The 17,209-nt window shown below is 39.2% G+C and overlaps 1 long non-coding RNA gene across 1 annotated transcript; it reads right to left on the bottom strand.

Moving 5' to 3' along the window:
• Positions 1-1,748: 1,748 nt before the first annotated feature.
• Positions 1,749-2,873, bottom strand: LOC308405972. Its single transcript, XR_013973426.1, has 2 exons — positions 2,573-2,873; positions 1,749-1,997 (listed from the first exon to the last, which is right to left on the bottom strand). It is a non-coding gene; the product is annotated as an uncharacterized lncRNA (long non-coding RNA).
• Between the last annotated feature and the right edge of the window lie 14,336 nt (positions 2,874-17,209).

The following is a 17,209-nucleotide window of genomic DNA, read 5'->3' as shown; positions in this document are numbered from 1 at the left end:
TAAAAAAGTGTTTGTGTTTTGATCTGAAGAGCATGTAAATATCTGGTTTCAACTGTATATTTGATGATTGTCAGCACAAAGAGGGAGAGAGAGGAACAGAGAGGGAGATGGAGAATGAGGACAGAACAGAGATGAACAAGAGCAGGTGAGCCACACATGTTAGTCAAATGGTTGTTTACCAAAAGTATCACCGTATCATAGGTACTCATGTATCTCGTACCTAGTGTTTCTTTTTAGGTTTGCTATTTTTCAAATTCTATATTTATTAAGTTTTGCAGGCTTGTTTGCTCAACAAGGCTAAATAATTATATAAACTTTTCTCGAACTAAATAGTGTACTTTGGTAGAATTAAAAAATAAGTGTAGTGCAGGTCTATGATGATTTTTAGTGCTACTATCATCTAGTTCTGATTCTGGTTCTGTCTTGGTTAAATCCTAAGTAGTCCTGATTTTGAACTGTTGTAGTCCTGTTTTAATTCTGGATCAGTTCTGGGTCTGGTTGAATTGGGGTTTAATCCTCGTGTCTTGATACAGCCCTGATTTTGTTCTGCCTTGCTGCTTAATTAAAAAACTAGTTTAAGGTGTCCTGCATGTGTGATATATATTATACCCTATATGAAGTCATTCTTTTTTGAACAAAACTCAAAACAGAGCCTATTAATCTTTCAGTTATTTCTAACATGCATCATACTACCCTTTAGGGCTAAGCCCCGAGTGTATCAAATGTCTGCCTCCGTCTCTGGTCTTAAACTTTTGATCGGGACTGTACAACTGAGATAGAATTTACATTTAGATGAATGCAAATGGCTTATAAGTGTTGTTTAAATATTTTTTGTTAAAAAGATTCATGCAAAAAAATTCAATGTACAAATAAGTTGTCAAAGTTGTTATATGCAAAACAAAACAATATCCGTTTAAATTAATCAACGCAGCAATAGTTCTTGCCTGAGATAACCTGAATTTGATTAATTCATTCCAAGATATTATTCAATTCAGGATAAACTCAATTAGCGCCTGAGTTTTGATTTATTTTTTACTCATGAGATAAGTTTGCACACAGATAGCTAGCACAGCAGGACAACCTTTCTTACAAAACGTGAACACTGCATGTGTCTCTAATATCCGATCGTAATCAGACAGACAATGAGCTGTTTTCATCAGAGCAATCCAGCCTCCAAGGCTGGCTGTGAGAATAGGGTCTGTTTAGAAAGTGCGATACCCTTATCTGTGGTTCTGACCCTAAAACCTCACCCAAACATGTGCACATACACATTGTAATGTCACAAAACGTTGCTTCTTTGTTATTTCTTTTGATCAAAACATGAAATAAAATGAGCTCCACAGACTGAGCTTACAAAATAACTCAATATTTATTAAACGGAAGGAGGTTAGCCTCTCCATGACTCTGATTCCCAGAAACTACACAGCAAATCCAGCATGTCCAAATTAACACTGTCGGATTTGATTTCAACACTATTAAAGTGTCTATATGGGTCCACACCAGAGAGTGTTAATTTAACTCTTTTTGGAGAGTTGGTACGTTAACTCTGATTTAGTGTTAAACACCAAATCTGTCTGGAGTTGATAATTTAACACTTGGTGTTAAGAGTTTATATATTAACTCTCAAAGAGTATTTTAGTTTAACTACGTAAGAGTTATCTCCTAATTAATTCTAAAAAGCGGGAATTTTACTGTTCTGAACTTCTAGAAATTTCTTTTGGAAATAAACATTTACTAAAAAGATGCAATGGTTTTTGAAAAACATTTATTCTGAACTGTGCACCACAATTTCAAAACATTTTCTGAAAGATGTAACAGTGTACATGTTCTCACTTTCATTAGAATTTTGTTTATCAAAAGGTCTGACATGGTAAATGCAAATAACAGCGTTCTCATCACTTATTTCTTCAATACAATATGCATGTCCTTCATTCATCCCTTTGTGGAACTTCAACGCACTTCTGCTCTCCCCCATATTCCATCTTCACAAGCATATCCTGTGCGGAGATCGAATAAAAATTAGTTGACACTAATTAACGGCACAAATAATCCAGTAAACAATTGCAGCCCAGTAAAAAAAGGAATCCTCTTTGAGCCATTACTTGTGTAAAGTATTTTCCCAAAAGACAAGGACACAGGCAACAGGTAATACTGAACTAAATGTAAAACCTCAACCTTTTTCATTTTTACCTAAACCGTGTGCACAAAACTCTGGAGGGATCTATGCTACCGTAGAATCCAGTCAGGACGTCAGCTACTGCTGTTTGCTCGCTTTTTTATGGGCGATCGTTTTCAGGCTTCAAGCAGCACCATTATACCAACATTTCACATTCTACACATTGTTTTAGGTGTATTTGACCAAAAGTTTGACTGAAATTTCACAAGCAAGCTTTTTTTCAAGGCTGTGGTATTTGCCTGCAAACAATACCTTTCAGCTAGCTAAAACAGAATGTTATGCTATCAGCGAGCAACATGGCTAATGCCTTTCACACAGCTTTGTCTCAACTCCAAAGAGCCACAGAAGTAAAAGCTAATAATAATAATTGAAACAATCTTTGAAAGAATGACTTACCAAGCATGGCAAACAACTCAAATATGTAGAGCAAATGTTCTGAAACGGCTTCACTTCAGCTTCGATTGGAGCCGTGCTGGGGGCGGAGTCTGTGAATTTACTCTGTTGGTGTCATAGCCCCTGTAGGAGTTCAGAGTTAGGAGGTCAAGAGTTAATGTTTCCATTGTAACACCTCCAGATTTGACAGAGAAACACTCATTTTTAACACTCGATTTTAACTACTATCATTTTACACCTCAGAGTTACATTAAAAGAATGTGACTCTGCTTAGAGTAAAATTAACTCTACTTTTGCAAGAAGACTATTAACACCAAAACATTTAACACTTTTGAATTTGCTGTGTAGGAGCTGATTTTTTTATATGAATTCCAAGAAAACAGCATTTGCCTGAAGGCCAGGCTATTTAATAAAAGCATTTTTTAAGATGATGATTTTAACAATAAGAAAAATCACAAAAGAAAGCTATTTTGATACATTAAATCACGCCTGAATATTCTTCTTGGGAAATACTTTTGAATTATCAAAATTATAAAAATAAACAACTTTACATCCCAATGCCTAATAAAGTTAAAATCCTTGGAGTTTTCTAGCACATACTATTAAAAAGATTATCTTTAATCTTAAGTATTAACTCTGCAATTTAACAAACAAATCCAATCTCATTAAGCTCTGTTTATAAAACACATCTTAATTATTAAATTATTTTAAAAAAGAATGAAAAGCATTACATTTCTTACAAAATAGTTTTTAAAATAATATCCTGACTCTGAGGTGATTACCTAACCTCGCCAAATTATTTAATGCACTATTATGTTTTGTGAGTCCTACAAGCATCTTCACAACTCATTATACGGACAGGCTCAGTCCTAAAAACAGACCTAAAGTTCCATTATCCTTTCAGAGGAAATAATAGGGCAAGGTAATGGCCAGGCACAATGGTATCCTGTAGAATTAGTAGATAAAACCTGCACTATTGCCTCAGTAATAGTGAAGCACATTCACAACTGGTGAAGTCCTGGATTTATGGTCAAAACCTTTAGTTTGTGTGTTTTTTTCTTCTTTTGTGTGGAACAGCAGATTGTGCCCCAGTGTCTTCCCGTGTCTCAGGGAGAGTAAAGCAGATGAGTCTAATGACGTGCACACTTCAAAGCAGACTCGTTTAAATATTAAATTGTAGCACATCATTAATTAAACAAAAAAAAAGCAAATCATAGCACGGGCAGGGTTTTCACCAGCAGATGTTAAAGATGACAGCAAATTCATGTCTACAGACAGAGACACACAAACATATATAAGAGAGGGGGAAGGGTGGGGGACGGGGGGGGGGAGAAACAAACTTGATAAACACTAATTAGCTACTCTAATTGAAGTGCACTCTTAAAGTAATTACTAGGCAGAGGAATCGGTATTTACATTCATAAATAATCCTGACAGCCAGTGCAGGAGGGTCCCTCTTCTTTCCTTTGGGTCTGGGGAAAGTTGTCTTCCCACTCCATAAATCTGCCAGTCACTAACATTATCAGTTAGAGTTTACTGCTAATGGCTTTGTACAACAGTTGGTTTGTAAGCATTAAATCAGTGAATGGCTGCCCTGAAAAACAGAGCTTAAAAATACCTGAAGTACACCAGCAGTTATTACAACAAGTCCGCCACCCTGAATGACAAGATAGCATGACTAATATACAGTGTTGGGGAGTAACGGAGTACATGTACCGCCGTTACGTATTTAAAATACAAAATATGAGTAACTCTATTCCGTGACAGTTACTGTTTAAAAAAGTGGTATTCGGAATACAGTTACTTTGTTGAAATAAATGGATTACACAGCGGTCTTTACCTGTTTCATATATTAGGCTATGCTCTCTCTATTTTTGGTAATTCCACGCCGGTGGAAACCCAAACAAAACACGCATAAAGAGGCTCTAATGTCTGCGTCTTAATCTGGCGGCCCATATCACCTCTACTTGCGGCCCGCATAATGACGTGAAGAAATATTTGTAAAAAAATATTCAAAAAATGATTTCATATGAAGGCAATAGGCAGAGTGTTAAAGGCATAACTGTAAAGAATGTAGCCTCATGGGCAGTGTAGTCCGTGCTGCAGGTTGAATGGACTGCCATACCCGTTACGTGTCTGTGGGCACGAGGAGGGAGAAAAAGGAAGTGGAAAAGCACGAGTTGTCACCGAGCAGAAACGGGAGCTGGAAGCATGTAAATATAATAATAACCACTGCACCCAAAAAGAGTGCCTGACGAGCCGAGTTGTAAGTAAGCTATTAAGACTCGACTGTACACTGTGTTCGTGTTTTCCTCTGAAACAATAAGTTCTGCTGGAGCAGCCTTTCAACGCCTCTCTCTGTCTCTCGCTAATAGTAAAGCTAGTTTTCAGCTACAAGCCCGACATGGAACCCAACGTATTAGCCAGAAGTCCCTTTACTACGTTTCGGAGCCGCGGACCTGTTTTATATACACGCGGAATAGTTTTCTATATGAGATCGCTGCAAAAAGTGCAGCTTTACCTAATGTCCACCCTACTGTTACTCTGTTACTACTTTTACATTAAGATTTAAAATTCTAGTTGATATTGGTATGGCGAGTAGCCTTCAGTAACAGTAATAGATCACACAGCAATAGTACATTCATGTAGTTGTAAAAAGCATGATAATACATTAAGTAATCCAAAGTATTCAGAATATGTTACGCTAATTGAGTAACGTAATACGAATACGTTGTATTCTGTAATCTGTAGTGGAATACATTTTAAAAGTAACCTTCCCAACACTGCTAATATATTTGTTTGTTTGTCCCTGTGATTTTAATTTGAATTGTTTCTTTCTCGGGCAGCACGGTGGAACAGTGATTAGCACTTTGCCTCACAGCAAGAAGGTCCTGAGTTAAATTCCACCATCAGGCTGGTGTCTTTCTGTGTGGAGTTTGCATGTTCTCCCCGTGTTTGCGTGGGCATGCAGTTAGTGGGGATAGGTTAATTGGAAACACTAAAGTGAATGGATGGATGTTTCTTTCTGTTACTCACCAGAAGACTGTACCAGAAGTACTGTCTGTCTCACTGTTAGTTGTTTCTGGAGCAGTGCGTCTGCTGACCAATACATTTGTTCTGGCATTGTTCACAGATGTGCAGGGTGGCTGCTAATAATTAAATGGACAATTTTTCAATGTGCACATTGTGATGAGGTAAATACTGTAGGTTTTATAGCCAGCATGCCAGTGTATTCGCTTTTGTGACATTGAGATTTTGCTTTGAGGCCTGTTGCTTTGGATTCTTTATATCAGGGCATACTTCACATGCCAAGTCTAAAACGTTGTAAGTGATGCAATTTTAATTGGTTTTCTTTCAACTACACCTCTGTGACAAGCCAAACATGTTCTACACCCAGAAAACACTGACGTGTCTGAAACTTTTTGCTTATGACTTATTTCCTTTTAATAAAACAAAATAAGGCACCTTGCCTCTGAGTGGTTCAGCTAGCAGGGGAAATATGTTCACACATTTCTGTTTTTTCTAATGATCCCAATCTTCTAGAGTTAATATCTGAGTGTGGCATATGCAAATAATAATATAAGATGTGCAGATGTTGAAGAGAAAAAAAATGTTGCTGTCTCTTTTGACATTATGACTGTGCACACTGAGGCAGCTCCCACCACAGAAAGACAGATCAGGAAGACGGGCGCCTAAACTATACTGTAGACAATGTTTCACATATGCAGTGTCCAGTTTGGATGGAAGTTATTACTGTCAGATAGGAAGAGCAAGAAAAGCAGAGATGACATATCAATCAAATGACAGCTCAGAGCCTTTTCCTCACATATCTTTGTGATGGTTAGTCAGCCTCCCCCCAAGATCCCGTGGATCTCAAAGTGCTCCATCTTTAAAGGAATTTTATTTCATGCGCATCTGTGTATAGCAGAGAATGATATTTTGGCTTTAACACTGTGATAGAGGCAGAAACTATCCACTGACTGCCAATCTGTATTAAGAAATATTGCTGTGTGTTCAGTACTGACCTTTTCTGGATTGCCCTCCAGTTAGCTGCATAGAGAAGCAAAAAAGGAAAGTTTAGATTTATTCGCTTCACTGCTGTGACTGCATTTTGCTGCTAAAAAATATAAAGTTTCACTAAATTAGCTTTAACTATCAAAGCAGATTTATATTTCCTATATTGTCACATTTCACATACATTTATAAATATGTGTGCACCCATGGTATCGCGTCTGCGGTAGCTAAATGCTGATCGTGGCAGTGCTGACACAGTAAAGCGGGTATAATATGTTCACCATGAGACGTGTTAAGGAAAAAAAAAAGATATTTCATGATTCTAAATCAGTGGGCCATTACAGCTCTATCTGACTTCCTGGGTCTCTGCACATTTCACCGCATGATACGACTTTAATGCAATTTCTAAATTTTATTTGATCAAATGTAACAAAAAGAGACAAAAGCATACATTGGGGCTTCTGTGACACCTACCTTATTAATTGTTTTACAGCTTTACTGGGAGTATTCTGTATGTAAGAATGTTTTATGCCACTGTTAACACACAAACTTAACACAAAGGATGAAAGACACAGCAGGTTTTTAGAGATTTGCTCAACCCTCAGCATACTGGGCAAATTGGAGCTAGAATTGATGGGCATGTTATTATAATCCATGGAATTTATCCAACAGTTGCTGATGGACTTGACATCAACAGAAGTGCTGTTAATGCCAGAATGTAGACTGCTCTAAAACCCTGAATAAACTAATGAGAAACTCCACTGTGCCTGAAAAAAGTAAAGAAGAATAAAGTTTCATCCAAAGCACTGCAGTCACTCTTTTCCTTTTCTCTGCACAGGCATAACGTTAATTGCTTAATTGGCACTTGAGTGGGGACAGTGGTGTCGTCGTCATAATTTATCGAAAGACTCTATATGCCATGACGTATTGGTTGACAAGCTGAAGAAAAAAGGCCGCTGCTTTTCAATTTAACTGATTTACAAACTGTGGCTATCTGTCTCCTTCAGTTAATTTGTGTTTGCCCTCTCTCTCATGTGTAGGACCAAATTAAATTGTCTAATTGAAATTGTTCTCATAGCTCTGGCGAACAGCACGATGTCTCCTCAGTGGGGTTGGCCTCAAGGAAATAGCCTTCTATTAAGTTGTCACTTATCGGCATGCATGAACTGCAAGGGGTGGGGATTTTATTTTTTTCAATCAAAACAATGGGTGCATCCATTGCCTCACACAGAGCAAAAACCGATGGAAGTTGGTGCCCTGCTGGGAAACTATACAAGAGTCTGTGATGTACCATTAAACATTCCAGACTATGGTCACACAGAGAATTATAAAACACAAGTAATTGAATTCAGAGATTTTCTCGGATCCCATCAGTCATTCAGAAGAGATAAGCTCCGGATGACCCTGCTAAAATATTATAGCAAATGTACTTTTCTTGAAATATAATTACTCAAACTGAAGGGTAAGCTCACCCTCTTTTTCCTTCTTATCTAATCTCACAAAGAAGAAACCCACTACAGGCTACTGGCAGTCTGATTTAACATATTAAATGTCAACAAATGGTTTCTAATTAGTTTCACCAACTAACAATGAAACAAAAGGCATCAATATGCAAAGAATCAACTGCAAAAGATGACTGAGCACAGAGTACAGTTAACCGCAACACACCAGGGACTGCGGGAGATGAGATTTAACCTAGAGTCAGGTAACACTGGCAAAATGTCACCTACTCACATTATATCTATTTACAGAGGCTTACTTAAGCACAAAGAAAAGAGGGAGTAATTTTCAGGCAACTGAGAGTGATTTGAATGCCGGTACTAAAAGTTTTATGAAGCATGAATTTTATTTTCTCAGCTATTTGAAATATGACTTTGTGAATGTGTAGCGTGTGCTGTCATTTGTTGTCTCTGCACATTTACCGGCTGCTTTACACAGGTAATTTTTTGGAGCTATAATAAAGAGACATTTGGCCCTTACTCTATGGGGGACCTCGCTTTTCCCCATGTTGTACAAATGTCACACTGTCAGTGAACATTGCCTCTGAGATTCAGTAGTTAATGCTGAATACTTAAGGTGGAGTACCATGAATTTATGTGACTGTCCTCCCAAGAATGAAGCTTTAAAAAGACAACATACAGGTTCATTCAGGTGACGATGCCCTGTTTGTCATAGTAGTTATTCTGGATGCATGAAAGAATGTCGCATGGTGCATAATCGTGGATGTCACTGGAGATATCCCAAGACAATTCTAAGAGATGGCATTCACACAAGCGATGGTTATAATAATGGACTGATATTGCCTAAAAAAGAGCCACTTAAAATCCGGTCCTCTCTTTATTATACTCTCCTCCATCCCTACAAACATCGTTAACTATAACCATAACCAAACCAGACCACATACACAATGATAAGATCCAGAAATACATTCCTTTGGTGCAGCTATTGAAATAATAATATAAGTAATGTAAGGAATTATTATATAATACAAAGTATTAAAAGTACCAGGAACTCAAAGTTGTTTTGAGTTGTGTTGCTTTCTGCATTTGGGCTTTCTGAAAGCATTTCACTGCACACAGAGAAAATGAAATCGTATGAGTATTAATAGCTTTTTTCCACATTGGTGATTGGCAACCAGGAAGACAAAATTTACAAAAGTTAGACAATAACTTCTACTAACTCGTTTTATGTGGCATGCGGCGAGTTATGTAGTGGCAGCTCATGTCTGCTGTCACTAATTAACTGTAGTTTCAGGCGCAACTTCATGGCAAACCAAATTAAAAGTAAACAAACAAAAATGGCGTAATGACTGAGGCGTTACTAAAACCATCAATGACCATAAAGAGAGAAGGTTAGGGCACGCTAAACAAAACACTGGGCGTGAGGGTGCGCCTGCATTTCTAGTTTCACTGCAATCTCCGGCCAGCTCTGAATGATTTACAACACAAACTTCAGTTTTATGAAGTTCTCAGATGTTAATGATCCGACAACACTAGCATACACCATGAAACTGTTTAGTAAAGCATTGCCATTTTACATGACAAAAGTACCACATTAGTCTTACACACTGGTTACAGTTTGCGATAACTTTAATGGAGTCTCATTACAACTCGAATCCAGGCTACAAAATCACATCCGTAGGGGGTTAAGTGTGAAGTTTTTTCTGTTAACCAAAAGAAAAATGTGATGTTAATTAAGCGAGAGGGGAAATGTATGTGGGGAAAAGTATTTGCTCGACACTTTTGCGAAGTGCGCCGCTTCTGTTTATTGTAATGCATCTTAATCAGCATACTCAAATGCACTAGTATGACAATTAATTTAAAATGGTCTCTAACGAACTCCACATAAAGCAATTTAAAACAAAGCCTTTGATGTGAAGGATATAAAAAAAAACAACAACAGCAATAGAATAATATTAAACACAAAGTGAACCGTCTTCCTTCATTAAATAGGTTCTTTTAGATGTTAAGGAGGAATTGACTTAACCAGGCTGGCGGAGAATGAAGACAACCGGACACCTGCAGCAGATGGGGAATCAGTGAACTTTTATTAAGACAGAGACAACCTCTCAATACAGCTCACATCAGAAGATTCCAAATATTTGCTGTGAGGATGGGTATATATTCTCTAAAACTTACAGGAGGGGGTTGTGAGGAAAGTGCTGCATTAGCAGAAAAACAACTCCATAAAAGGAAATCGGCCTTGGGTGTTCTAGTCTCTTCGCTTGCAGATATCTTTCACCTGCAGGATGAGGCGATCGCTTCTTATCGCTCTCAAGGCCAAAGTCGTGAGCACATTTTTATTACACAGTTGCACAGTAACTTTAAAGCTGAACAATATTTCTGAATAATGTTTAAAGCTGAACAATATTTAAAGCTGAATAATGTTTAAAGCTGAACAATATTTTCTTCAAATCCCCCTTTTGACCCATCTTAAATGGGTCAACACACAAAAATAAGTAACAATCAAAGGAACACAGAGACGTGTCGAAGCCTGGCTCGAAAAACTCCTCGGGTCTTTTCATTTGTCTTTATCTGTCATTGCAGATGAGGAGAAAAGAGTCCAGGCACCACCCTGCCCAGGGGTCGGCTGCAAGCAGTCTCGGTTCCCGATGAAAGCAGTAACAGCTGTCCTGCACACAAGGGTACAACGAGTTAGTGCAACCAGGGTAGTGACACAAAATTAACAGTTCCTGTAACTCAGCAACCAAAAAGCATAAGTAATGATAAAAATGTGGAGAGTACAGAGTATACTATAATAATGAGAGATATAACGTGAAAATGTGAAAGAATAAATCAACCGTAAAATAAACTCAGAACGGTAACTGCTAAGGACATTCAAAAGTGAATATGGTAAAACTGGAGAGGAAGTGGTGGGCAAGACCCTAGGGGCTACATTTGTCAGATTGGGACTGTCAGAAGGGGGCGAAGCTTTTGAACTTGAAGGTGTCATAAGTGTCGGGGGCCCTTCACAGATCAGGATTATGCCAATGGGAATGAGACCCAGGGCCAGGAAGCAAACAAATACGCAACATCTTTGCCTGCCTGTCATTTCAGGGGGAAAGGGCCAAGACATGTTTACTTAGCTTGGATGTCGTCTAATAGAGGATGATGGGGCACAGAAAGGTGGTCCAGTTCCCCCCACCTCGCCAAGGGCGTGTTCTAGGAGTTAAAGAGCAACAACCTGCAATCTGTACCAAAAAATCTTCATAGTCCCACCGGAAAATCATAAGAGTAATAAACGATTCAGCTCAACAGACAAGTATCATGTTCAGGTTTCTCCAATCATTAAATCACTATTATTGCCACAATTTGCTTTATTCACCCTTTGGGCAATGAGAGAGAGAGAGCCCCTAATGGCCAGTTAGTGGGCTCTAGGTCAAACTGTCCCCAAATTTGTTATCCGTTATTATTACTTGTTGTCATGTCACTTGTCTGTTTTCTACTGCACCCCTCTCACCAAAGCAAAGCAAACATTAGCAGCACATTGACCGTAGTCAGACATCCTCATTCCATAGGTGCTATAAAACATTTCCTGTAAAAGAATCACAGTTTTCAAGACAGGGTGTGTCTCCCCCAACACTCTCACCAGAATACAGTGTAATAGCATCCCCAACTCCTAACCCATAAACACCGTTTCTTCACACATCCGCCCAGAAATCCTGTAATAGAAAAACATTAAAACTGTAACCCTGTAGGGAAGAAAATGTAAATGGTAACGCTGCGCAGTTACCTCTGTAAGCAACACAAGACACAAAAATGGCATTTACAGGTTCACTCATCCTCGAATATTTTGTCATCCTTCTACTCCTGTAAAAGAAACCCACATAAATTCATCCACCCTTTTATCCTATCGAGGTGGAGGTGGTTAACCTTGAGTCATGGTCAAGTCTTGTCATCTTTTACCAGTCAGTCCGTTTGTTTTTATTCCCAGTCTTTCATCCATTCATCCGTTCTTTGCTGATAGTGAAACCTGTCGTCGCATCTCGTTTCCACACTCAGCAAAATGACGTCATCTCAAAAAGAAACAAGAACTTGAGTTTGGATTACCTCGCTGAATCCTTTTTTAAACAGGGACTCTCGTTTCTAATTGTCCCCACAAGTGTTTCCTCCAGAACCCATTTCAATGCGGAGAAACTCACTTACAACAATTTTCTCGCCGACGTGTAATGCTTGTAATTTCCGATGTGCAGATCTGCTTAAAGAAAAGATTCACAAACAAAAATCAGTAAATATAAAACAAAATAAAATGAAAAATAACAAAAACAAAATGCAGACGCCCGGGTCTTAGGACTTGTCACTGAATATTCTTCCCATCAATAAAAATACCAACCTAAACCTACACAGAGTCAAATCAACACCACCTCAACCTTTTCATATTCATAAACCTATATGTTTTGCGTTCGTGAAACAAAATTGAACCATTAAGTAAGTTGAGCTCTTGAAATGTTTTAATTCTCTTAATTCTGCCAGTTTATTTCAACACTTATTCAATGACTTTTATTCAACTGCTACTTGGTCACTCGACTTTTACCTGTTCAAATTGCCTAGGGTTCAACCAAGTCTAGATCCCCGTTATCATGAAACTTGAACGGTGTACGATGATTTACTTACAGTAATTTAGAATCATCACTCAACCTAGCTCTACTACTGGCACTGCGCGACTTTTCTCACACTGGAAACCAGAATTTAGTACAGAACTTTAATGCCTCAGGCAATCGCGTTCAAGGGCTGCCCCCCCTTCTCTTCTTCTTTGTCCGTGTGTTCCTCCTTTATTAAATCTCCATCACAATGACGTGGCGCTCTGAAATAAAACTCACACTGTTAATTCCTCGTTTTCACTCTGCACCACTGCTCAGAGTGTTTTCTTTTCTTTTTAGTGTAGAGTAAACAATTAAGTCGAGGCCTTAAGCCCCAGATATCTCGCACGGGCATCATTTTCATAACCAAACCGCTCCGGACTCTGCTCCCCAGACCACACAAATGCCCTCTGGGCTTATTATTATAGCAAATTCTGTATTTGACTTTGTTGTGTGCAGCATTGAGCCTTTGTCAGTAAAGCATTCTTCATTGCAGCAGCTGGAGCATTGTGTGTCACTTCTTAGTAAATTAAATCAACATTTTGATTTTAGTGCATGGGTATGTATCAGTTTTTACTCCCTCAACAAGTGCATAAGTGTTCATGTGTGTGTTTCCCTTCATTCTAAGTAGGCGCATGCAGAAGTGTGTGTTCGTGTGTTGGTATATGTTTGTGTTCATCACCTTCCTGTTCTGTAGTTTAGGTAAACCAGCGGCCTGACGCATGGCCTAGGGTCCTCCCCTCCTCTTTGGGTCTGTTTATGTTGTCCTTACTTTGCTCCACGGCCTTCTGCAGCTCTGCTGTTCGGCTCTTCTCAGAGGTCAGCATCCTTCTGCTCACCGTCCCTTTTCCTCCGGGCTTAATGCGCGTCTCGTCACAGCTCTGTCAGCTGACGCAGCCTGGCAATTTCCCCCGTGTAGTGAAACGGGCTTTAGGTTTAGTGCTCTCCGTCTCTGCTGCATGAGATCACTCTTTTGCAGCACTGTTGACATCCTCAAGTTGTTGTTGTTAGTCCAGCTGCTGTGGCCTTCAGGGGTCAAAGGGTCAAAGATGGTCGCGGAGAGGGCAACGATGGTAGAGGGGAGGGTAGGAGTCCAGGTCAGCTTCGGCTCTCAGAAAAAACAAAAACAAAACAAAACAGGCGAACAGGAAAATGATGTTGTGTTGGCTGTGCTGTGTTGGCTGTGTTATCCCGAGAGGGGAGAAACAACGAGATCTCGTCTCCCCCCTTTTTTGTTTTTGTTTTTTTTTTTTTTTTCACCATATAATCAACTCATAACCCCTCAAGTTGACAGGACAACACAGGTACGTGTTAAAATTCTTAAGATCCTGTTTAGAAACCTAAAAAGGAATTTCCTATCATTCAGTAGTCATTTGTCTTAAACAATCAACAAAAACATGTCCCAAGTCGACCCTTTTAACCACTAAATTTGTCGTGTCCTCACTTAATCCTCAGACCAGTGTCTTTGTCTTTTAACGTTACGTTGTTGTCCTGCAACCCAAAGCGTTTAATTGTCAGTAATGTATAAACTATATCTTTTAAAAACAGGTGTATGTTAAGTGTCGCTACTTTAACCTTGCATGTACGTGCACATGTATGTAAGCTGTTTCTTCATTGCATGTATGGGTGCGTCTGTATATGGGTTACTTTAACTTTTTCTCAAACGAGGCATGTCTCTAACACGCACATGTGTCTGTTCCTCACCCTTCTCATATCTTTCTCTGGTTGTGTGTGGTTTTATTTGTTTCAGTGATTTACCAGGAACATCTTTTCCTTTTCTCCATGTCTTCCGCCAGAGGTTAACACCGGTGAGATTCAGGGACACAGCACCCAGAGCAGTTCAGCAAGAAAAACCCGCCTCAAACTACATTCTCTCTTTTTTGTTTTACCGGGAGGGGTGAGGACAACTCTGGTGTCCAGCCGTGAATTTTAGCCAAAGCTTGGCCTGTCTTCTGCTGCCGTACTCAGGCTTCCAGGCTAAGAAAAAACACCTGTATGAAGACACTAAACATACATTTAGTATTTGTATAAACATAACTGCCTAAATCATTGAACTCTTGAGGAGGGTGTATTTCAGAATCAGAATCAAAATCAAAAACTTTATTGTCATTGTCATGAGACCGACGACATTAAGAATGGTCCCTGATCATTGCATCATCCCTAGTAATATCAAATATAAAAAACAATAAAATTCAATCAATAAAATAGATAGAATACTTAAAATACTAAGTATTCCCACCGTCATGCTTCAGACCGTGCATAGATTAACACAAGAGTGGCATGGTGGACATTTTTGTAGTATTCAGATGTGTTATTGCAGTTGGATAACAGCTGTGTTTGAGTCTATTAGTCCTTGCTCTGATTGCCCTGTACCGTCTGCCTTAGGGCAACAGTTCGAACAGGGAGTGGCCAGGATGTGAGGTGTCTTTTATGATGTTTTGGGCCTTTTTAAAACAGTGGGCGTTGTTTGACTCTTTACTAACTTTAAAACCCCACCATAACAATTTCTCACTGACAAACTTCTATGCATCCATTTAAACATGCGAAGCCAGCACAAAATCACACCCATACCCCTACAGCAAAGCTTTAACATAACCACAATGCAACTCCTCCCTTAAACGGGAGAAATCACCCTGAATCAACCAACTCTATATAAAACGTCAAACAAAGATAAACCACAAACATTTCTACACTTCTGTGTCTTCCACGCAGCACAATAGGCAGAAAAACACCGATTACTCACAGTCTACAACAAAAGAAAAACCTGCTCTTTTCACAACTTTCACAGCTAAAGTCAAAACTCTTACCCAGTGCCTCTGAAATAATAAAAAAAATCACCAAATACTCGATTACTCTTTTCACTCGCTCCCTCTCACTCCCTTCTTCCTCATACAGCATACACGCTCGCTCCCGCGGACCCGCTCGGCCCCGCGGGCTCACTCGGCCCCCACCTTTTTTCTCTCACAGAGACAGAGAGAGACCCTTTTCCTTTTTTTTTTTTTTTTTTTTTTACTTCGGTCTATCTGCACAGAGTTTACCTCATCTCTTTCCTTCTATGGGCATGCACACTTCCTGTCTCACACACACAGCCCCTCTCTCAGAGAGAGCAGAAAAGAGTTTTTCCTTTTTTTCAACACTCAGGAGAAATTCAACAGACAGTTTATACCACTATTTTACACTTTATTTACACACACCGGTAATTTATGTTCTATTTACACACGGGCCCGCATAGACATATCTCGATCTAATTCTCCATCCATTTTACTGTCAATGGAGGAGTGTTCTTTTATTGCTTTTAAAGGAGAATTTGGGCCAGCTGGGTTTCTGCCTCTGTTAGGCACTAATCAGCTGGGGCGCTGCTTTAAAGGTGAGTCAGCACTGAAATATCCCTTCAGGTGTTACCAGGCTTCTACCAAACCGGAGTCTGGCGGGTAACCTTGCCTAGAGCTTCCTGATAGGGGTGCTAGTTGGTTGTCACCTTGTTCACACGTCTCATTCACACTTCATACATTACCTGCAGTCACTCATTACCCTCCTTATGTATGTAATAAATGTGTAAAAAAAATTCTATGTGTGGTGTATTATTTTAACCAAAAGAGGAACCTAGTTCCTTTAATTGTGTAATCTGTGAACAACGGAGAACCAAACTGTCCTGCCCAGTGTTCCACAGCAAGCATTCAGCGTGTATTTATGTGTGTCCAATATCAAACAGAACATCAAAACATTTAAAACACTAAAATCATCGGGGTTTTAAGAAGAGATCCGTTTTCTCCTATTGATCAAAGGGACCCCTCCTTTGGACTCCAACCAGTACTTCTCCTTTTTAAGTTTTAGAGGATCTTTTCTAATAAAGTCCTCTGGGCCTTCCTAACCCTTCTGTAGTTTAGAGAATATTACTAAAAAATATTCTCAAGGCCTTTAACCTTTTAATTTGTTTAGAAAGGCGTTACTAATAAACCCTTTCAAGGTCCCAGACCTGCTGAGGTATGTATCCGACACCGGAGAGCAAACCCGTCGGCTGCAACCGTGGTCAGACCTCAGTTCACTCTTATCTTTATTCACTTATTCACTTATTTCTTATTCACTTATCTCTTATTCACTTGTCTGATTCTCAACAAGCCTTAAGTAAGCCAGACAATTTTGGTTATGAATTACTAGGAGTTTGGACACTAAGTATTTTTATAATGTTCAATATAGCAGAAATAAAAGGTCTGCTTACCTTGTCTTTTGTGTGTACACAGCTTTTGTCCAAACTCCGTTCACTCAGACCACGGCCGATTTCCTCCCATCCGTTCCAGTTTGGCCTGGAGCGGATCCTGTTCGTGACGCCAATTGAAGGATATAAAAAAAAACAACAACAGCAATAGAATAATATTAAACACAAAGTGAACCGTCTTCCTTCATTAAATAGGTTCTTTTAGATGTTAAGGAGGAATTGACTTAACCAGGCTGGCGGAGAATGAAGACAACCGGACACCTGCAGCAGATGGGGAATCAGTGAACTTTTATTAAGACAGAGACAACCTCTCAATACAGCTCACATCAGA

This window comes from Rhamphochromis sp. 'chilingali' (genome assembly GCF_963969265.1).
Source record: "Rhamphochromis sp. 'chilingali' genome assembly, chromosome: 11".
Lineage (NCBI taxonomy): Eukaryota > Metazoa > Chordata > Actinopteri > Cichliformes > Cichlidae > Rhamphochromis > Rhamphochromis sp. 'chilingali'.
This window is presented reverse-complemented; position numbering and strand designations above follow the sequence as displayed.